At 38.0% G+C, this 23893-nt stretch overlaps 1 protein-coding gene across 1 annotated transcript in view; it reads left to right on the top strand.

Annotated features, from left to right (window-relative positions):
• The window catches only part of HDAC9 (histone deacetylase 9), a 998074-nt gene that overhangs the window by 894254 nt on the left and 79927 nt on the right, over window positions 1-23893 (top strand). The gene's annotated exons all lie outside the window — the stretch shown is intronic.

The following is a 23893-nucleotide window of genomic DNA, read 5'->3' on the forward strand; positions in this document are numbered from 1 at the left end:
CGTTAAAACAGATTCCCTCCTCAAAAAAAAAAAAGAAAAAAGAAGACAAAGAACCGTAGTTGTTAGGCCATGCCCAAACACCTGTGTTTGACTGTTCTTACATTTTCTTGGGATGACGGAAACAGACATCCCAAAGAACAAAGACAGGCTCAGGATGGTTTGTGTTTGAAAGTGCACTAGCGTGGATATGAAACGTCATTCAGCAGCCAGAAATTTGGCAGCCATTTCTTGGAGTTCCGAAGAGAGTAATTAGAGTTTGACCTGGAGAGCTCTGCTGCATGGGGGTAAAGATGAATCTTTCACTCGGGAAGCATCATGGATGTAAAGGAACTAGGTTTTAGTTCCTTTACAAATGAGAAAGTGAGGACGCTGCATCTCAGAGTGGCAACATGATTTGCTCAAGATAACACAGTAAACTGGTGTCGAATTTTGGTGAATTCTATCCTATGGCTAATGAGGGCTTTAGAGAGAAAGGGGCACATAAACATTTTGGGTTTAGGTGGTGCTTTCTACCTCCCCATCAGAACCATTATTCTCAAACCTACCTCTGCCTTCCTCTTTTAATAGATATTAGCAAACAGCCAGGAAATGTGGGCAAACAGCAGCCAGGAGCAAAGGGTTTCCCCGCCACATCTTTGCAAAGAAAAGCAAGCCACCTTGGGAATATGCTAGATTTAATGCGCTTGGGTTCTTTCTCTCATCTCTCACATGCCATCTCATAGTCTGCACATCTGGCCTGCAGAGTATCCCAGAATGTTTATTTCCGGACCTGAGAGGCTTTCCTGAGCACTGCTCGGGTAGAGTCCACATTTTGTTCAAGTTAAGTTACATCTCCAGAGGAAGGAGACGATTCACTTCAGTATTCACATTACATTTCAAGTTCTGCAAGCACACGTGGTGGAGAGAAAAGAGTCAGTAAAGGTGAGCTGAAATGCTTTCAAAGTTCACAAATATGAAATCTTCCTACATTCCTTGGGAAAAAGCACAGAGAATGCCAAAGCACCGATCTCCCTGGCTCGACTGTCACAATGTTTGCAGTCAGTCAGGACTAAGAACTCAGATCCAAGCATAGGCACTGCTCAATCTAAATGTCCCTTTGGACATGAGAATGAGGAACACTGGCTTTTTATTTATTCAGTAAATACTACTGTTTTGGTTTGGATGACATGTCAAAAATTGGGATGTTGAACAACTCTTTCAGAAATTCACAATTAAATTGAAAATAAAAAAGACATGCAAGAAAAGACAGTACCTGGTTAAGTGAATTCTGCAGGGAAAATGTATAGTGATCAGGGAACTTTCTCTAAGAGTAGTGACAGGGGGCAGCAGAGCTGGCTCTTGGATGATGAATTAAACATAAATAAGAGGAGAAGGGAAAGCAGATGGAAAGAAAGACATAAGTAAACACATCACATTTGCTCTCTCCAGCAACCATTTGTTGCACTTTACTGTGTCCTCACATCGTGCTTAAGCAGAAATGTGCAATGTTCCATGTATTCACCATAATCTCAAGTGTTATTTACTCCCAATTCACCGAAGAAGAAATGGAGACCCAGGAAAACTAAAGAACATGCCTGAGATGTCACTGGTGGCTCTTACCCAAAGCAATCTCCAGAAAGAAAGCATCTTTAGGATCGTCAGTTTGACAATATGGCATATTGGGGCCTGGATTACCAAACCAGGTAGTTTGAGCATTGTCATTGGCAGATGTTAAGGGGATTTTAGGAGGAGAAGCTGTGGAAGATGGATCATGGAAAATATTTAGACATGTTCAGTTAGAGTCAAGTGTGGATGTGTAAAGAAATGCCCTACTGGGCAATTTGTGAATGAGAGTTAAATCTAGAAAAGGAGGGTAAGGAGAGATGGAGATTTCAGTCTTTGACTTAGTGATTATGGATGTAAATGATGTAGCAGTGAAAGGATTCACTGATAGACAGTGTTTGCAGAGGAGGAGTGGAGTACTGAGGGCAGAACTCTGGGAGTACCCACACTTCTCAGGTGGAAGGAGGTAGAGGAGCCAGCAGCTAGACTCGGAACAGGAAAGGAAGGAGGGAAACCTGAGAGTATGGTGGCGTAAGGCCAGTTGAAAAGAGTGTTTCATAAAGCAGGGGAGAAAAAATGTTGATACAGAAAGTCAGTATCGTTCAAGAGACAATCTGTGGACTAATGTAATTAAATGAGATATTTATATAAATGATTTACAATTTTCCCCACTTAATTTACGCTAAGAATAGATATAAGAATTCCAGGCCTTCTTCAGGTGATCATTAAAAATTGCCCCTAAATTAAGCCACCAAAATAACCATGCTTTTATTACCTTTCCTTGTTTATTGTCTGTCTCTCCTCACTAAAAACTTAGTATATCCTTGGGTGATATATTCACACACAGCCAGTTTGACCATATAGTCCTACAACTGCTGCAACCTCAGTTGTTTCAGCCAGAAACAAAACTTCAGTAGATCCAATTATTTGACTGAATCAACCAATTGAAATGATGAAGTATCCTAAGAACCTGCTTTTCCTTTTATGCTCAATGATGGCAGTTGGGATTCGCCAGAGTTCTCCTGTTAATAAACTTAGTTTTAATTTAATTTAATTTATGGGCCTGAAAAGTTGTTTTCCATTAAGAATCATGGCTCCTCAAATGTAGTTGTCTGGTTGGTTGAACGTAGGCCAAGTCTTTTTGTTTCATAGTATTGCATGTCTCAGATCCTCTATTCAAATCAAGCCTTGCACTTTGAAGTAGTAGGTAATAAAGAGACAAGTACAACATAGAAAACTTTCCTCAATAAATACTTGAGGTAATAAATAGTCATGATGAACTTAAAGGCCTAATCAACAGAAAATTCAGTGTGCTTAAGGAAAATTTTATTATCTTTAGAAACATGAAATCAAAAGGGCACTATTGTGTTGTTTTGCAAATTATTGTTTCCAAAGAGCTGCCTATTATCATTATAACATAAACTATTTATTTATCATTAGTGGAATGGCTTCTTCATGTTGGCATTTCAATCTTTATAATTTATCATAAGAGTAACCAAAATGATGGTAATAAGGTTTGGTCTTAAATGTGAGTTAATAATTTCCTTTAAGACTATATTTTGGGGGAGAGCCAGGACACAGTTTCACTTGAGAAGGCTTCCTAATAGAGGAAAAAGGCTTTTATCATTCCAGAATTAACAAGTTATATAACTCTTATTATAATGGGTCACTTTTTTATGAATTTTGTAAAAGTTAACATTTAATTATTGAGATGAGGCCCCCATGCCTAAAACTTTCCTGATAAAGACAACCCACTGACATAAATTCACCATGTAAGAACCCTTCTTAAAAGTATATTTCATGGAGACCAGAAGGAAGAGGAGAATTGCACTTAAAAGGGAGACTGGGATACAACACAGGGCAGGGAAAGGGTGAAATACCAGGATGAAATTCTACTTTGTATACAATTTCATGACAGCCCAAACCTGGAGTAACAATGAAGTCTATTATCTTTATTTCTATATCTGTTTGTCTTGTTGATAAGCAAAATAAAACTGGATCTGTTTTGCTTGTTTCTTGGTATGCTTAAATTGTTGACTACTACAAATATCAGAGGATCAACCCAAATGGCAGAGCTGGAAGGACCCTTCACGATCTTGTAGTCACATGGCTCTGAAACGTAATTCGAGGGCCTTATTTTAAATGCAGAGTCTGGGGGACTTCCCTGGTGGTGCAGTGGTTAAGAATCCGCCTGCCAGTGCAGGGGACGTGGGTTCAATCCCTGATCTGGGAGGATCCCACATGCCGCGGAGCAACTAAGCCCGTGTGCCACAACTACTGAGCCTGCGCTCTAGAGCCCGTGAGCCACAACTACTGAGCCCGAGTGCCACAACTACTGAAGCCCACATGCCTAGAGCCCCTGCTCCACAAGAGAAGACACTGCAATGAAAAGCCAGCTCACCGCAATGAAGAATAGCCCCCGCTCGCTGCAACTAGAGAAAGCCCGCACACAGCAATGAAGACCCAACGCAGTCAAAAATAAATAAATAAATAAATTTAGATGCAGTCTGGGTCTCACCCCAGAGATTTGGATTTTAACTTGTTTGGGAATGAGTCTCAGGAATCTGCATTTTAACAAACACCTACATGATTCAGATTAGCCAGAGGTTAACCTCACTTTAAGAAATACATAATCCAACCCCTTTAATTGACCTATAGAGAAATTAAAACCTAGAGATGGGAATTAGCTTTATCCAGCAGAACTCGAATTTAGTTGGTAACATTCTTTTTTTTTTTTTATGGCTGTGTTGGGTCTTTGTTGCTGCACGCGGACTTTTCTCTAGTTGCGGCAAGCGGGGGCTACTCTTTGTTGCAGTGTGTGGGCTTCTTATTGAGGTGGCTTTTCTTGTTGCAGAGCACGGGCTCTAGGCACGTGGGCTTCAGTAGTTGTGGCTCGCAGGCTTTAGAGTGCAGGCTCAGTAATTGTGGCACACGGGCTTAGTTGCTCCGCGGCATGTGGGATCTTCCCGGACCAGGGATCAAATCTGTATCCCCTGCATTGGCAGGCAGATTTTTATCCACTGCACCACCAGGGAAGCCCCGATAACATTCATTTTTATTGTTGATTAATGTTACCCAAACTCAGAATCAGTAGTGCCACACTGGCTCTGTCACTGATGTTTCACAAGATAGACTAGATAATCTTTTCTAGAAACTAACATTCCTTAGGCAGTAAGACTCAACAGATGTCTTGGGTGGATTTAAGGAGCTGGCAGAAAACATCTGGCTATCTCTCAAGAGAAGTCATTTTTCCTTAATGAATTTGAGGTTGAAAGTTTTTATGATGAGTTACACAACTCTTTTGAGACATAATAGTTATGATAAAAGGCACATTCCTTTAACAGTCATTTTAAATTTCTTTTGTCATCTGTTATTAGTTAGGTAATTTTGGTCACTCAGTTCTTTTTTTTCTTGAAGCTATGACGCTTTTGATTGGGATAAGAAGAATGCCAGTGGTCATACCTTAATAAAATTCCCACATTTTTCAGTTATGGGTCAATCTGTTAATATCCAGATTCTGCAATTTTAACTATTTTTGGTAAATCTGTACTGACGCTTTAAGGGAGGAGCAATAGACTAGACAGGTGCATATCTGAAGTGTATTCCAGCTTGACTCCCAGCCTAGTGTATCTGTAATGGTCTTTAGTTTGAAAATCGGTTGTCTAATTTCATTACAGACTCTTTTTTTAAAATTTGTTATTTATTTATTTTATTTACTTTTGGCTGCATCGGGTCTTGGTTGCAGCATGCGGGGTCTTTGATGAGGTGCACAGGCTCTTCATTGTGACGCACTCGGGTTTCTCTCTAGTTGTGGCTTGTGGGTTTTCTCTCTCTAGTTGTGGCGTGCAAGCTCCAGGACCTGTGGGCTCTGTAGTTCGCGGCACACAGGCTCTCTAGTTGAGGCGGATGAGCTCAGTAGTTATGGCGTGCGGGCTTAGTCGCCCCGCGGCACGTGGGATCTTAGTTCCCCGACCAGAGATCGAATCCGCATCCCCTGCATTGTGAGACAGATTCTTTACCACTGGACTACCAGAGAAGTCCCTCATTACAGACTCCTATTGAAAGACATCCATGACCTCCCAGTTCTGATGATTCTGGAATTACCAGCAGATTATGCTCCTTCATTTATTCTGATACGTAGTCCAGACTCCCAGCTAGTCCCCAAAGTCCTGAAAACTCCTCTTTATCTTTGATTTACCCATTCTGACACTGGCCCCTGCTTAGTTCACTGTGTCCACATTCAATGCTACAGTCTTGTCATCTTTCAGATCTCTTAAGTGCCTTGAAGTATTTGACCTAAAAAGCCACCATGCTCCCTGAAATACTCTGTTTTTGCCACGTTTTAGAGTATCTTATGTAAGTTGGATATTGGGCCTCATTGTGCCTTAAGATGCAAGACCTCTAGCATGATCTAGGGAAGACTCCTTTTTCATGTTCCACATCTCCAGCTCAGGAAAGCAGGAAAAAAGTACAGGATAAAAATCACAATGCAGTGTACTCTGGAATATTTCATTCCTCCCCCCCCGCCCCAAAATGGTAGTTATACTCATATACTGATGGATATGTGAGGAAGTTCCTATTTTCATCTACCTATAATTCAGTCAATGATTTTTTTTTTTTTAATGGCAGGTGGGAAGAGCCTATAACAGACCAAAACTACTTTGATAACAAATATTTAAAATAAACACTTTTTGGTTTCATGTTGGCACGTTGGCAAGTTGAATCATGGCATTTGTAAAGATTGTATAGGATTCTGGCCACAATTGCACTATAGATTTTCTACCACAATGTTGGAGAATAGGCTACTTTTTTTTTAAAGAGCTACCTTACTGGTCTTACTAGATTCTCATGGGTTTTGCTAAATACTATACTTTCCTTTGTAAATGTTCTTTAAATATTTCAATTAAATAGTGATTTATTTTAAAAATCAGCAATAACAAATGTGTAATAGAAGCCAAGTATTACAGAATGCTTAATCTTTGACAAATACATTCAGAGCCATTTCATATTTATTTAATATACAATTGCTGTCTAATTTAATCTAAATTAAATGGTTGCTTGAAACCTATAATGCAGAGGCTTCCTGAACCTCCTTTTATGGCAAGAAAAATACGAAATCATCAGTTTTGCCCCGAGGGTACAAACTTATCTTTTAAAATCAGGTATTTTTGTCTTGAAATTAAAAACCTGGGTCATTTGGGAAATGGGATTCCAAGGAAATGTTTTTGGCAATGAGACTTATGTCCATTGAGACATGGGTTTGAGCCCTGGTCTGGGAAGATCCCCCATGCCATGGAGCAACTAAGCCAGTGCACCACAACTACTGAGGCTGCGTACTGCAACTACTGAAGCCTGTGTGCCTAGAGTCCGTGCTCTGCAACAAAAGAAGCCACCTCAATGAGAAGCCCACGTACTGCAATGAAGCGTAGCCCCCGCTCGCCACAACTAGAGAAAAGCCCGCACGCAGCAACTAGAGAAAAGCCCGCGCGCAGCAAGGAAGACCCAACACAGCCAATAAACAAATAAAGTTATTTTTTAAAAAAAAGAAAAAAAGCAATTAGTCATGAAGTAACCACAAGGACAAGTACAGGAGATAAACTTTTTGGCATTGGTCACTACAAGAGTTGCCATGACCATCATTATCTGAGCTGGATTTGGGGAGTGCCATCATGAATTAATGCTATACCAACGTTGAAAAGCAAGCTTAGTTCCAAGGGTTAATTCGAAAAGGAATTAGGGGTTTTAGCAGGGGGGCAAGTAATATATTTCTTTTCGAAGTGATAATACCAGAAAATCAAAGTAGATTTTTTTTTCCTGAAAATCAGTTTTTATGAATGTAAGTTAAAGCTTGATTAAGAAGAATGGGTAACAGTTATTAACATTTGAGGAGTGTTATTCAGGCACAGTTGGTGCCGTGACTGTAGCATTAATACATTGAACTAGTACTTCAGTATGTGGATTCAAACACAGCTGAGAGGTTTGAAGGACACGTGCTGGAATCAACAAACCACTTCCTTATTACAGCTTTGGCATTGTCTGTGTTGCTTGGGCAAGTTAATTTCTTTTTAACTCATTCTCCCACTTGGGCAGTTGTGATGATTAAATGAGATAATGGGTTTCAAACACATAGCATGGTACCTGGTAATGGTAGCTCTCACTAACATTAGTTTCTAAGTGATGTAAGGAAAGGGACTGTCTTTGTTATGCTCAAAACTATATCCTCATTGGCCAGCACAGTTCCTGTATTCTACTTTCACTCTGTAAAACTAAATTAATGAAATGCCTTACAAGTTTCATAGAACTGTGTAAGAAACAGTCTGTGACAGGGACTTGAGTTTTCTTTGTGGCCTGTTATATTTCTTTGGACCTAAACTTTTTCCCTGGCTGCTCCGCCAGCCAATCTTTGAGAAAGATTTTTTATGTGTACTGGCCACAGTATTATTTTTTCAAACATTAAGAAAGGAAAATAGTTATTCTGTAGTAGGTATATTATAAGAGCATGACATTTTTCAGGGCTTTGCTTTTCTTTACTTTTCTTCAAAAATTGCTCTCCAGTATCACCATGGGCCCTGCATCCAGAACGTTGGGTATTGTAATTTAAGAGTGTGGACTCCAGAGCCAGAAGGTTTAAATCCTACCTTTGCTGTTTTATCTTGGACAATGTGCTTTAACCTCTCTCTGTTTACTTCCCATCTCTAAATTGAGAATAATGGTAATACCTCTTTCATATCTCTGTGTGTGTGTGTGTGTTTGTGTGTGTGTGTGTGTGTGTGTGTGTGTGTGTTGGCTGCGTTGAACATTAAATAAGTTGTAAAGAGCCTACCCTGCAATAAGTTCCACATACACTTTAGCTATTAACACACATTCATCCAGGTCTATAAAGTCAGCTTCAGGTCTCTCTACTATTTATACATCAGTCATTTAATTAACATACTGAGAATGCCAAGCACTGTACTAGGCATTGGATATACAAAGCCCGGCAAGATGTGGTCCCTGTTGTCTAGCAGTTTATAACCTCGTAGGGTGAACTCACAAATTAAGGACTATAGAGAGAAATCAGTGTGAAGAGGGCACATAGGAACAATTCTGCATTGCCCAGGGGGCTCAGGATGTTGCTTACACTAAATTTAAAAGGTGAGTAGGAGTTAGCTGGATGTGGACAGGACATTTCATCAGTGGAAGCTCAGAACTGTGGGCATTGCTTGGTTGCTGTGTTCATCAAATTGTATAAATTGTTACGTTTAAGTCAAGGGAAGAGTAAATGTGGGGACATGACAGAAGATGGAGCTGGAGAGAGAGACCATGTCTTGAAGGCTTTGAATTTAATCCTGAAAAATGTGAGAAGCCAACGACAAGTGGTTGGGTGGCTGGTGTATGGAGGTCACTGCCCTCTGAAAGTGAGCCTAGAGTTTTCTGCTGGGATGCTTGCCCATCTCCAGGCCCAGGGTCTTCTCCTGACTTGTACGCTCTTTCAGCTGTATAAGCCTTGAGCACAAGATGCGTTAGTTAGAAAAGCCTTGCAATGTCCAATTTGACGTGGCCAGGGATCATACAGAGCCCTTGGTTCTTTAGAAGAGTTCACAGTTCTAGAAATCTCTCTGCCTGGAAAAGGTCACCTAATTTACATAAACCCGGGTTCATCCAGGACTGGGATTCTCCTGTTCTTTTAAACAAAGTGACCCAGAGATTTTGGCTTTGGTTCAGGGTAACAGAGAAGCTAGCAGCACTGACTCTATTTGAAGTATCTCATCATGACTGAAAATTCATCATAACCTTATTTTCTTCTAACAACGCACTCTTTCCAGATCCAGCAGACACTTTGTTCAGGCATCGTCAAGGTATGTGTCTTATTCCTCAGCATACTGGCAATTGGCACTTAGTGGGGGAAATGGGTGGAGAATAACGAGGACAGATGAACCCTTTGGGCACATGGTGACGTGCATTGGTTACTTCATCTTATTCTAAGTGAAAAGTAAACATGCTTTATGTGTGTGGGTTTTTCAAAAATCATTTGGGGCTCTTCTCACTTATTTTAAGTAGGGCAGTAGGGTCAGTGGTTAAGGCCTCAGAGTCTAAAGCCTGAGTCCTGACATTACTATATTCTAGTTGTGTGACCTTGGGAAAGTTACTCAACTTCTCTTTGTTTGCCCCTCTAGAAAGTTGGATACTGTCTGTAGCTACCTCATAATGTTGCTGTGAGGACTGAACGAAACATCTGTATGAACCCCAGGACCTGGCACAGGATAAATATTTTAGAATTGTTCATTGTTGTAGTTACCATTACTATTCCAACTTTCCTTACACTTTCAATTTTACCTCATAAGCTGTTATTCTGTTACTGATTTATCTTACGCCTATAGTATATTCAGGGATATGTGAAAATTTATTAACTCAAAACACCATCCTTTTTTTAAAAATTTAGTTATTTATTTATTTATTTTTGGCTGTGTTGGGTCTTCATTGCTGCCCGCGGGCTTTCTCTAGTTGCAGTGAGAGGGGGCTACTCTTTGTTGTGGTGCACGAGCTTCTCATTGCGGTAGCTTGTCTTGTTGCGGAGCATGGGCTCTGGGTACACAGGCTTCAGTAGTTGTGGCTTGCAGGCTCTAGAGCGCAGGCTCAATAGTTGTGGCTCACGGACTTAGTTGCTCCACGGCACGCGGGATCTTCCCGGACCAGGGCTTGAACCCGTGTCCCCTGCACTGGCAGGCGGATTCTCAACCACTGCGCCACCAGGGAAGCCCCACCATCCATTTATTACCTCACGGTTCTGTTAGGTCACAAGTCTGTGTAGACTCAACTGGGTTCTCTGCTTCTGGTCTTACAAGGTTGATATCAAAATATCAGCCAGGCGGGCTCCTTATGCTGGAGGTTGTAAGGAACAATCCTCTTCTGAGTTTATTTAGTCCCTTGCAGTTGTAGAACTGAGGTCCCCATTTCCTTGTTGGCTAGAAGCTACCAACATTCCTCCTCACATGGTCCCTTACATTTTCAAACCATCAATGGTGCATCAAGTCCTTCTCATGCTTCAAATCTCCCTAACTTCTTATAATACCAACTAGAGAAAACTCTGCTTTTAAAGGGCTCATGTGGGAATTCCCTGGCAATCCAGTGGTTGAGACTCTGCGCTTCCACTGGAGGGGACGTGGGTTTGATCCCTGATCTGGGAACTAGGATCCCGCATGCTGCGTGGCATGGTCAAAAACATTTTTTTTAATTAAAAAAAAAAAATTGAAGGGCTCATGCGATTAGATTATCTTAGCCAACCCCCTCCAGTTCCCCCTGACAGTGCCTGAAATCTTCCCTTTGATTTACTCAAAGTCAACTGAAACATCTTTTTGCCATACCACAGGAGTATACATTATATGCACAGATTTCATCCACACTCAGAGGAGACTGTATTATACAAGAGCAAAAGTTATTGGGGGTCATTCTGAGATTTCTGCCTACCATACTGTCTAATTGAAATGGAATTAAGTAAACTTAAATAGAATACATTCATTCCATATTCGTTCATTCTTTCAATAGCATGTACTGAGCATCTACTATGTACCAAGCTAGGTGCTAGATTTGAAAGTATTAATTCTGGCAATTTATTTTTTCGAAAAAATTTTAAAGAGTAGGATTATCTGGAAATATGGGTTCCTGTTCTCCAAACTTACTTTTCCATTCCCCATTTTGCTGTCTGGAACTGTAATATATATGGTCCTATGTGAGCATAATTGAGTAATTCTACAACTAAGTTTACTAGTAGAAAAACCAAATGAATGAAAAGAATGATACCATTTAGAATACTTTGCCTGCTTACCTAAGAGAGCTTTTGAATCACGAAGAGGGCTGATGGGCTGGTGAGGAAGTAATAGTTATTGATATTGCCTATGTTTCAAGTGCTGGGTGGGTACATTTTACATATATTATTTCACTGAAACTAACCAACATGACTGTTCCTGTATCAGAAGTGGGAAGCTGAGGCAAAGATATACAAATGCATAACACTGCAAATGTTTGAATATGTCCTCTATTATCTTCTGAGTTTCTTCTAAACAGATGTATGTCTTCCATCTATTAAGCTTTATAAAAATGTGTTTATTTTATAACAGTTATCTTTCTCTATGTCAAATTTTATTTATCCGTGTATGTGCCCCTTATATGTAATTTCTCTGGAAGCAGGAACTATATCTTATTCATCCACGTATTTCCCTAGTTATTGTTAGAGTGTGTGCCCAGTAAATACTGGTTGAATTTGAGTAGTGCAGAGTACTGTAATGGGATCATCATTGCTTAGCATGAGTCTGTCCTGCTCTTGTTCCATCCCACTTGGCCAATTTTGCGTGAGCATCGATGAGAGAATAGATCCCATGTGTTTAATGCATTATTGAAAACAGCAGTAAAAGCTAGTGATTGGTAAATCAAATTGCAGTTGGGGTTTGGCAAAAACAATTTTGTTGAGGGGTGGGAAGGAATGGTCCTATGATATCCAAAAGCATTTTCTAGGGATTTTTATCTCCTCACTGGTTTTATATTTGTGTATTTTAAGGGAATTCACATGTTTCTGGATCATTTACACTTAACACACCAAAGCAATGATTTGTAAAAGCCATTTGGTGTCTGGGAACTCTTTTTAAAGTTCCTTTTGAACTGGAAATCATGTCTGAAAAAATGGGCAGTCTTAATATCTATTGGGTTGGCTGAATAGTGGGAAATGCTTTGGGTTCTCACGCCAACTCTGTAGTTAACTATTTGCCTTGATAATTGACCTTTCTGAGTCTTAGTTTCCTCAACCTTAAAATGAAAGGATTGGAGTATTTAATCTTAAAATTCATTTCTAAATCTTAAGTTCTATGATTAAACTCTTGTATTCAAAAATATAAAAACTGAATACCTGCTGTGTGCCAGGTTCTGTTCAATGTACTGTGTTTATATTTTATTGAGGTGGCTTTTTATGATTAGATACTTATTTCAAACCTGTGAGGTAGAATAAATTATCTGTAGTTGTATTTACAGGTGAGAAAACAGGTTCATGTATTTGAAGTATAAGATTTATATATAAAACTGTGGCACATAGTAGGCATTTAGTAAATAAACTGTTGATTTGTAGATAGATGGATCATGGATGGACGGATGGATGGATGGAGGAATGGTCAAAATGCCAGTCAACCTTTCTTGCCATTTTATTCTCAGGAATTTCTGAAGATAAATATTTTTTAATTTCATTTTTCCAAAATACTGGCACTGAAGTATTCTCTTGTCTCAGATTTTGTTTAGGATACAAACCAACTGTTCATTTGTTTTCAAAAGGTGCTGAGAATATAAAGTTACTTCCTGGAGCATCACTGAGTGGGAACAGTAAAAGGATTTTTACTGTACTTGAAAGTGCCTTCTTTAAAACATATGCAGTATTTATAGGGCTGCTTGGCATAAGCCAACTGAAAGATTTAATGATAATAATCTCCTTAGTTCTTCTAAAATTGATTTCCAGTTTCAATGAACTTGAAAAGAGTCCTAGGACATCAAATAAATAAAGATCTTAACGTGAAATGAATCTTCAAAATATGTTCATAAATTTACATTTTAAACATGACCAGAAAATATATACCTTCCCCATTATTAAGGTGATGCTTTAATGAAAAATTTTCATTTGCATGAAATAAACCTTTTTTGGCTACAGATGAAAGGATTTTATGGTAGCGACAATGGTTTTGTGAGTTAAATGATCCCAACATCATCAGGAACGAATCACAAGTGCCTACCATATGAATTACAGCATCATAATTCTTAAAAAGGTATTTCTGTGGAGACCATTCTTCCCATCTGCAACAATCAGCTTCTGCTTTGAAGTCCTGGTAGGGAGCCTCACAATACATGAGCCAGCCACATGCTACCCAAACTTCTCTCTCAGCTTGAGTTTGACTGCATTTTCCTAAAGAACAACATGGTAACTTAATGACTAAGGGGTTTAGAGAGGAAAATGACTACAATTTTTGTAATTACACTTTACCGTGTGTTCATTCTTCAGTTGATCTTTCCTGGACATAACTATGGAAATTTTGCCAGTGGATGTGCAAAACTAAATTGCAAATTAAAACGGGACAAAAGTGTCTGACTCCATTGATCCCTACTATATTGAATTTGCAATGAAGTCTTCACAGATATTTTAGGACCAAATGAAACTAACCTGTTAAAAAATGAGTAAAACTGTTATCGAGGCTTTTTAACCATATCAGAGTTACAAAAATTACATAAATCAGTAACGTATTAGGTGTCAGTATTTCTAAAGAGACTGTCACTGCTGCTGACTCTCACTCCACAACCTCTGCTAAATGGCACCATGGGGTGGGGGATTGCCTCTATCATTCTTGCTTTGTTTACTTGAAGCTTTCCTAGGCAGACATAGGAAATAATAGTGAAGAAGCACTTGTAGTGAATGGGAGACTGATATCAGAAAAGTTAGGAGATTTACAAGTAGAAGTGAAATGATTTCTAATCAGTCATTTTGTGTCACTATTTCTTTATTAATCAAGTGAATCATGACCCAGGTACCTACCTTTCTTGGGAGTTGGCTGCTGTTTCTGGACTGTGATTTTTATAGGATGGCAAAATAGCAGTGGTTAACTACACTCTAAGTTGGAGAGAAGTCCCTCTTCAACCTACAGCAGAAGTCCCTCAGTGTTGGCCTCCCTAGAGAGTTCTGATACACTACATGTTTTCAATTTCATAATAAAAACAGACTTTCTAAGAGTATCTCATATCTCTGAGCTTCTATAAGAATGTTTCAGTTATCCACAACAGGCATTGCTGAATGCACATGAATGAAGTTTATAAAGTTTAGGAACTTCATTCCCATCTTGCCATCATGTGCTTTACTATTTATGTTCTATCTCATACTCTGGTAAAAAAGAAAAGTTAGCAGTAAAAAAAAGCAAGCCTCTTTTCATCCTATAATAATACGTAATAACACTAGAATCAGATAAGTGCTTCAACCATACAGGAGGATATTATTTGCAACCTTATATATAAAGCTGAAAACTAGTAATAATTTAAAATCTAAAAACAGAAAATTAGTTGGTATATTAATACATTTAAAATGATATTGCAGAGTATATGCAACATGTTTTCCACTATATTTGTATTCGTAAATATAAATTTAAAAATTACAATATGATCCTGTTTTATTTTAAAAATACACAAAAACTACAAGCATGAAATACCACAAAAGTGGGATTTCTGGTTCGTAGGGCTAGATTTATAATTATATAAGTTATAATTATTTTATTAATATTATTTATTTAAAATATATATAATGTATAACAACATATATTATATTTGTTATATATTACATAATTTTATTTGCCTTTTTTTTCTATTTCCTATTTCCACATTTTCCACAGTGAACATGTATTAATTTTTGTTTTGAAAATAGTTGTTTTCAAATGGAAATTTAAAGTTAGGGTTGTTTCCTTGCACTACCAATATTCTGGGAACTTTGTGGGAAACATTAGGGAGAAGCATATGAGACATGCCATTTTGAAGGGTGAATCCTTTTGTGTTCTATGGCTTAGTTATTAAATATATATCTAAAGTTTAATCTTTGAGGCTTCCTAGAGCAACTTTTCATTTCAAACAATTTCTCCAAACTTAATAAAAATGCTGACACGATATGACTTCTTTAGCAGAAATAAACCCTCATAGAATTTCGGGAAATCACAGTGAAATTGGTCATTTGAAGCACTACCATATTTACTGCTTATTTAATATTCTTTTCAGAAGCAACAAAATTAAGTTTGCTTCCAGTGAATCAGAGGATTTCTAGCTGAAGATGCCCTTGCAGTTCTCTTCCTCAGTGGTGTCTCAGTCTTGGTAGTTTACCAGTTCAGTGTGTTTGGCCATCAAAAAAAAAAAAAAAAAAAGATTTGTTACAGTGTCCCTTCCTTCTTATGCTTAAAATAATGCCGATTTAATTATATTAACTTAATGCTTTTTGAAACAACCAGGTTATATATAGTATTCTTTAGTGTAGTGGCAGTAGCAGTAGTACAGTAAGTAGTAGTGATAGTATTTTGTTAATGCCTAATTCTAGAAGATTTTCTCAGAAGAGCTTAAGGTGCCAACTTTCACTTTGAAAAATATTTCTTAAGAGAATTCTGTCATAGTCAATGCACATGGTAGGGACAACTTCTGAGGCTGATTTTCACTGAATATGTATCATTTCCAGTCACTAACCTGATCCTGCCCATCTTGCTGCCCCAGGAAACCAGGCTCCTCCCTAAGTACCCCACCCTCTAAAAAAAATTCAGCAACAAAAGGTATATGTGGACCTTAAGAACCCAGTTCCACCCCATTTCATATCTGTAATTGCTTGAGCTCAACATGCACCGTGTTATGCAGACTTACTTTCTCACTTGATCGCTTCCTTACCATCAACCCTCCCACTGCAGACTCTCGAACCTCCTTGAGGAAAACCTTGCTGGCGCTATGCTCTCTGCTATAATTTTTCAGCTGTACAGATTCAGTTTGTTGTGACAAGTAGGATGAGCTTTTGTGCTTTTGTGAAGCTGGAAGTAAAAACTATTGAATGAAACTTGTAATTATGCCCATTAAAATTATGTTACAGAACCTCTCAAATAAACACACATACACGCACGCACGCACCACTGAATCTTCTTTTGCTCATGTCCAGAAAAATAATACCTTGACATTGGTAGCCACACTTAGCTTTTCTAATCCCTCTTATATATGTACAGCAGTAATGGACACAGTAGAACTCAGGTTAATAGAAGTAAAACGTTGTTCTTAAATTCCTTACTTTGATGGGAAGAGAGAGCTTAGGCCTCGTAGAAATTTTATTTCTTTACTTCACTTGAATGTTTTGTGCGAGGATAACTCAGAGTTCAGCTGCCTCAATCTGTGGCTCCAGAGATCACATGGGTAACATGTGAATGGAAATAAACCCTGTAGGTAAAAGAAAGAGGAATTTGGATAGAGATCAAAGATTAGCTTCATTCCATTCTTTCCTTCCACTTTTTACTATCCCATCTAAATTTGGTATTTTACGGGACTTTTTTTTTTTTTTATTCCCAAAGGAAAGAGTGAACTTAAATCAGATTTGAGACTTTATCCCTCCCCCCACCTCCTTTTTTTAATCCATGTGATTTGATCCGCTCAGTAGTAACTTTAGATAATTGAATTCTCAATTGCTAGGAACCTTCAGTATGAAAGATGTGGCATACTGGCTTGATTTATTATTATCTCTTTTTAAGTTATCACTGTAGCCATGGTTTAGGTTACAGGAAAAGCTGTTCAGAATATTTAACAATATGATTAGCAGAAATATCTGTCTATGAGTATTTCTTGCTCATTTATCTTCTAGAATGGAATTACTTACTATGTGCTATTAACCCTGACTTAGGCCAAGAACGTTTCTAACTCTGCATTACACATTTTCTGTAAGCTTACCGTTCTTTTTTTAGCAGTCAGGTAAGAAGGTGGAGCTTAATGTGTTCAGCCTCATTCCTAAATGGCCTGTGGAAAAGATTCTTATTGGTATCATCAGGAGGTCCATAGAAGTGAAAAACACAATAACGCTTAACAGTTTTCACCTAATTTTTAAATCTCTTTTAGAATAGTTTTTGCCAAGTATTTAGAAACATAGGGTAATTATAAAGTGAATATTTTGACTTCCATCAAAATAGTAGCTAAGTGGATAGAGTCAACATTGAAGTGCTGCAAGGTAATGGGGAAATGAACTCACCTTGTTCATAGTTAACCTCAAGTGCTAGACCAGAGCTGAAATTCTAGACAGCTCTGGTTTATTGAGTGGATATATCTCAATGCATTCCAAGGATTAAGATGATACTATTTCATTGTTCTAAAATGGAAGCAACTTAGTTTGGTTTTAGGGTCTCATTGCTTGACAATTTTATAGACTTGCATTACTTCTACCAACCTTATCCTGAAAATTTACTTTCTTTTCAAACAGAAACCCACAATACCTAAGAGCAGAACAAGGTCAGGCTTGAAAGCAGCCTAGGTAGGCTTGCAGACCATGCATTTCCACATTCACGATAATTCTTTCAAGTTTTCATGGATATAGAAATATTGTAAATATTATAAGTATTATATAAATGAGGGAGAATGAAATAGTCTTGTACTTTAGAATGGTTAATACAAGAAGCTAAAAATTTGAATTAATGTAAACACTGAAAAAAAGAATAACAAAACTATAGAGACAAAGAAGATCATTGGTTTGCAGGGATTGGGGGGCGGAGAGGAGGGATGAATAGGTGCAGCACAGGGAATTTTAGGACCTTGAAACTAATCTGTATGATGCTATAATGGTGGATACATGACTTTATGTGTTTGGCAAAGCCCATAGAACTATACAACACAAAAAGTAAATCCTGGTCATAGACTTTTGTTAACAATAATGTATCAATACTGGTTCATCAACTGTAACAAATGTACCACACTAATGCAAGATATTATTAATAGGGGAAACCACAGCAAGGGGGTAGGGTAGCATATTGGAACTCTCTGTGCTTTCTGCTTAAATTTTCGATAAACCCAAAACTGCTCTTAAAAAGTCTGTTAATTTTGTTAATGTTTTGGTTTTTTTCCTTCCAGTTTTTTTGAGATATAATTCATATACAAGTATTGTATAAGTTTAAGTATATAGCATAATAAATTGACTTATATAAATCATGAAATGATTATCACAGGAAGTTTAGTGAACATCCATCATCCCATATATGTAGATATAAAATTAAAGAGATAGAAAAAAATATTTTCCTTGCAATGAGAACTTTTAGGATTTACTCTCTTAGCAATTTTCATATATGACACACAGCAGTGTTAATTAGATTTATCATGCTGTACATTACATCCGTAGTACTTATTTATCTTATAACTGGAAGTATGTACCTTTTGACTGCCTTCATGCAATTCCCCCTCCCCCCAAACCCCACCTCTGATAACCACAAGCCTGATATCTTTTTCTTTATATATCTGTTGAGTGCATTGGGTCTCATGTGTCTTTTAAAGCCAAAAGACTATCTTTAGAATTATGTTTGAATTCCTTTCTCTTTTTTGTGTGCGTGTCTATTGTAGATTTTTGGTTTGTGGTTACCATGAGGTTTATATATAGCAATCTAAATATAAATATGATTATTTTAAGTTGCTGACCTCTTAAGTTCAAACACATTTTAACAACCCTGAATTTTAACTCCCCTTCCCACATTTACTGTTTTTGACATAATATTTTACATCTTTTTGTTTTGTGCATCCCTTAAGTACTTATTGTGGATATAGATGATTTTACTTCTTTGGTCTTTAAACTTTCCTACTAGCGTTATACGTGGCTAATTTACTACCTTTTCTATATATTTGCCTTTACCAATGAAACTTTTCTTTTCATAATTTTCATATTTCTAGTTATGGCCCTTTCTTTTTCACATAGAGAAGTCCTTTTAACATTTCTTGTAAAGCTGGTTTGGTGGTGCTGAACTCTTTTAGCTTCTCCTTGTCTGTAAAACTTTTGATCTCTCCATCAAATCTGAATGAAAGCCTTGCTGGGTAAAGTATTCTTGTTTGTAGGTTTCTCCCTTTTGTTACTCCAGGATCAGCAGGTGTGTCTGACTCAGGCTCCTTTCAAATTACTGTTTCTGCCCTGGGTCCTGGAGAGTGTAAGATTTTGTGTGTGCCTTTAAGAGTGGAGTCTAGGGACTTCCCTGGTGCCGCAGTGGATAAGAATCCGCCTGCCAATGCAGGGGACATGGGTTCGAGCCCTGGTTCGGGAAGATCCCACGTGCCGAGGAGCAACTAAGCCCGTGAGCCACAGTTACTGAGCACGCGAGCCATAACTACTGAAGCCTGCGCGCCTAGAGCCCGTGCTCCGCAACAAGAGAAGCCACCGCAATGAGAAGCCCGCGCACCACAAAGAAGAATAGCCCCCGCTCGCCGCAACTAGAGAAAGCCCACGCGCAGCAAGGAAGACCCAATGCAGCCTAAAATTAATTAATTAATTAATTAATTAATAAAAAAAGAGTGGAGTCTATTTCCCACAGCCCTCTGGCTCTCCCCAAAGTAAGCCCCACTGCCCTTCAGAGCCAAACTTTCTGGGATCTTGGCTTCCCAGTGCAGGACCCCCAGGCTGGAGAGCTCGATGTGGGGCTTGGACCCCTCGCTCCTTGGGGAGAACCTCTGTAATTGTAATTATCCTCCTGTCTGTGGGTGTCCACCTAGGAATATGGGTCTTGACTATACTACATCTTTGCCCTTCCTACCCATCTCATTGTGGTTCCTTCTTTATATCTTTAGTTGTAGATCTTTTCTGATATCCTTCTACTCTTTCTCCTCAATACGTGCTCTGTAAATAGTTGTAATTTCTGTGTGCCCATGGGAGAAGGTGAGCTCAGGGTCTTCCTACTCCACAATCTTGGCCACTTGTTTTCAACAAGTCGATTCAGGAACTTGTGGGCCGCTGAGCATCTGAGGATCTGGGAGCCCAGTCCAGATGTGTTATGCTGTAGCAACACATCTGTTAACTGCTTTAAAAATATAATTGTTTTAAAAATTAAATGTTTATGTCCTGCATGTTCTTAAAGCCTATTAAAAAAATGAAATGCCATATTGAACACATGGTTTTTTTTTAAAAAAATTAATTAACTAATTTATTTATTTTTGGCTGTGTTGGGTCTTCGTTTCTGTGCGAGGGCTTTCTCTAGTTGGGGCGAGCGGGGGCCACTCTTCATCGCGGTGCACGGGCCTCTCACTGTCGCGGGCTCTCTTGTTGCGGAACACAAGCTCCAGACGCGCAGGCTCAGTAGTTGTGGCTCACGGGCCTAGTTGCTCCGTGGCATGTGGGATCTTCCCAGACCAGGGCTCGAACCTTTGTCCCCTGCATTGGCAGGCAGATTCTCAACCACTGCACCACCAGGGAAGCCCGAACACATGGTTTTATATATTTTCATTTATCCTTTTTTTTTAGTAGTACCTGAAATTGAGCAGGTTGATGAAATGTTAAAATTTTTTAAATATTAATTGAGAGACATTTACATTTGGCAATATGAGTGACTGCATATCCTGAAATACTCCTATATGAAAATATCAAGACTACTCTTTTTTTTTTTTTAATATATTTATTTATTTATTTGTTTTTGTTTTTGGCTGTGTTCAGTCTTCATTGCTGTGTGTGGGCTATCTCTAGTTGCAGCGAGTGGGGGCCGCTCTACGTTGCAGTGTGCGGGCTTCTCATTGTCGTGGCTTCTCTTGTTGCAGAGCACGGGCTCTAGGCACGCAGGTTTCAGTAGTTGTGGCACGTGGGCTCAGTAGTTGTGGCTCGCGGGCTCTAGAGCGCAGGCTCAGTAGTTGTGGCGCACGGGCTTAGTTGCTCCGCGGCACATATGTGGGATTTTCCGGGACCAGGGCTCGAACCCATGTCCCCTGCATTGGCAGGCAGATTCTCAACCACTGCGCCACCAGGGAAGCCCGAACGCATGGTTTTATATATTTTCATTTATCCTTTTTTTTGAGTAGTGCCTGAAATTGAGCAGGTTGATGAAATGTTAAAATTTTTAAAATATTAATTGAGAGACATTTACATTTGGCAATATGAGTGACTGCATATCCTGAAATACTCCTATATGAAAATATCAAGACTACTCTTTTAAATTTATGGATGACTTCCAAAAAGATGAAGAAAAGTGAGCAAATACTATAGCTGTTGGCCACCCTGGGCTATCCCAAAGTGTTCAGTTGGCGAAAGCTTGAACATTAATAGACTACTGCATACTAGAAAGGGGAGTCGAAGCTTTGGGTCTATGAAGGGAAGGGTTTTGACTGGAGACCAGAATAAAAAGGGGAATGTCAAAGGGCCAACTCTAAAGAAAAGGATAAATAGGAGAAAAGGAAATACTGCTGAATAAAACAACAAATTGATCTTAGCTATGGCTATCAGTAGAGAGAATTTCACAGGGAATGGAAAGGGGAAAAAAAAAAAACTATATTTTTTTTCTATGTCAATTTGTAATCAAGTTTTGGGGTCCATATTTATATTATCTGTGCATTAAAAAAAAAAAAAAAAACAGCCCTTGAGTCTAAGAATTTAAAATTGATCTTGGTTGGTAATGTTTCAGCCATCCAGCAGAAGCAAACAAAATCACACTCAACTCAAGTTTCAAAGATAAGTATCACATTCAACTCAGGCTTCCAAGCTTTCTCACATATAAAGTTCTGATTAATATGAGCTCAAAAAAATTCAAAAAACAAAGGAGAATTAAGACATCATGAGGCTGAATCATCAGAAACAAAAAATAGTAAAACTAAGCCATAAAGACTTCAAATAGCAGATACAGAAAATAAAATAATGTCTAAAGAAATAAAAGAAAGAAATAAAAACATGAACCAAAAAGTAAGAAAATATAAAAATGACTAGGAAGTTACGAAGTATAACCAAATAGAACATCTAGAATTGAACAATGTAATCACTGAAATGAAAATATCTGTAGAAGTATAAATAGCGGAATAGATACATCTGGAGAGAGAAAGTCTGGAAGATAGATCTGAAACAAAAGTACACATAATGCAGGACAGAAAGAAAATATGAAAGAAAACTTCAGAGATGTTGAGGATACAGTAACAATGACTACATCTAATTGGAGTTCCAACATATGATAATAAAGGTAATAAATAACTTTACTGAATAAATTTGAACACAAAAGATAGAAATTTCTAGAAAAATATAACTTAGGAAGATATTGAAAACACAAATAGTCCTCTAATCCCTAAAGAAATTCTCAATAGATAAAAATCTTCCTCAAAGAAAACACAAGAGTCAAATGGTTTTACAGAAGATTTCTACCCAACATTCTAGGGTCAAATAATAGAAAAAAGAGGGTCTGACCATAATAAAATTCAACATGGTCAATAAAAGAATGGAAATTTATAGATTAACCCCTTTCATAAACATAGGTGAAAAAAAATTCTAAACAAAGCATTAGTCAAACAAATCCAGCTTTGTACAAAAAAGATAATATATCACAACCAAACTTATTTTATTTCATAAATTCAATGATGGCTAAATATTTGAAATATTAATGTAACTCACAACAGTATGAAATTATAGGAGAAAAACCATCTCATTTGGTATAGTAAAATAATTAAATTCAACATCTGTTTATAATAAAAACTCTAATTTGGAGTAGAAATAGAAAGGTTCCTCCTTATACTGAATGAAACCACAGTAAGATGCTATCATTCATCCACCCAGTTGGCAAATCATACCAAATAGTGGCAAGGATGTGACTAAACTGGAATTCCAATATATACTGCTTCTCAGAGTGGGGATTGATAATAGTCCTTTGGAAATGATCTGGTATTATTTAGCAGGTTTTAAGTCATGACAATTTCACTCTGCTCTTGCACATGTACACCAGAAGACTGGTATAAGAATGTTCATGGGGCATTTTTTTTTTTTTGGCCGCACTACACGGCTTGTGGGATCTTAGTTCCCCTGACCAGGGATGGAACCCCGGGCTCACGGCAGTGAAAGCACAGAGTCCTAACCACTGGACCTCGAGGGAAGTCCCATAGGGGCATTTTTTGTAATAACACAAAACCTAAATATTTGTCAACAGGAGAATGGGTAAATAAATTCTTCTATACTCGTTAAATGGCCTACTAGACAGCATAGAACTGTAGCTACATGGATCAACAGAGATGAGCTAACAAAATGTGTGAAAAGAGCAAGGTGCAGAAGTATAAAACTATTTTTGTAAAGTTCCAAAATAAGCAAATTAACAATGGAAAGCAAAGGAGTTATAAACATAAACTCAGGATCCTGATTTCCCATAGTGAGGAGGAATTATGTTATTAGAGAGAAGCATACAGGGGGCTTCAAAAGTATTTTCCTTAAATTGGAAGGTGAGTGACCAGGTGTTTGTCGTATTATACTTTATAACATAAATAGATATTATTTTTTGCATTTATCAACTATTTCATAGTAAAAGAATGTCTGTAAAATCTAATGTGATAGTTAAGTACTTTGAGGTGATATATAGAAAACTTCCTTTTATAATGAAGGCAGATGATGGAAACAGGAAAGAAATATTAAGCAAATGGAATTGTTTACCTTATTAACAGCCAAACACTATTCAAGTTTTTCATCCAGGTACACACAGAATGTGTTGTGAAAGGCAGTAATGTGCACTGGTGAAGAACCAAAACGACTGTTGCAAATCTTAGTTGTGATACTTCTTAGCTGTGGGATCTTGGGTTTTGGTGCCCTCATTTGTTAAATAGAGATACTAATAGGACCTAATTTATCAAGTTATTGTGAGTATTAAACAAGTTAGCACATGGG

The sequence above is a fragment of the Balaenoptera ricei genome, chromosome 9 (genome assembly GCF_028023285.1).
Source record: "Balaenoptera ricei isolate mBalRic1 chromosome 9, mBalRic1.hap2, whole genome shotgun sequence".
Classification (NCBI taxonomy): domain Eukaryota; kingdom Metazoa; phylum Chordata; class Mammalia; order Artiodactyla; family Balaenopteridae; genus Balaenoptera; species Balaenoptera ricei.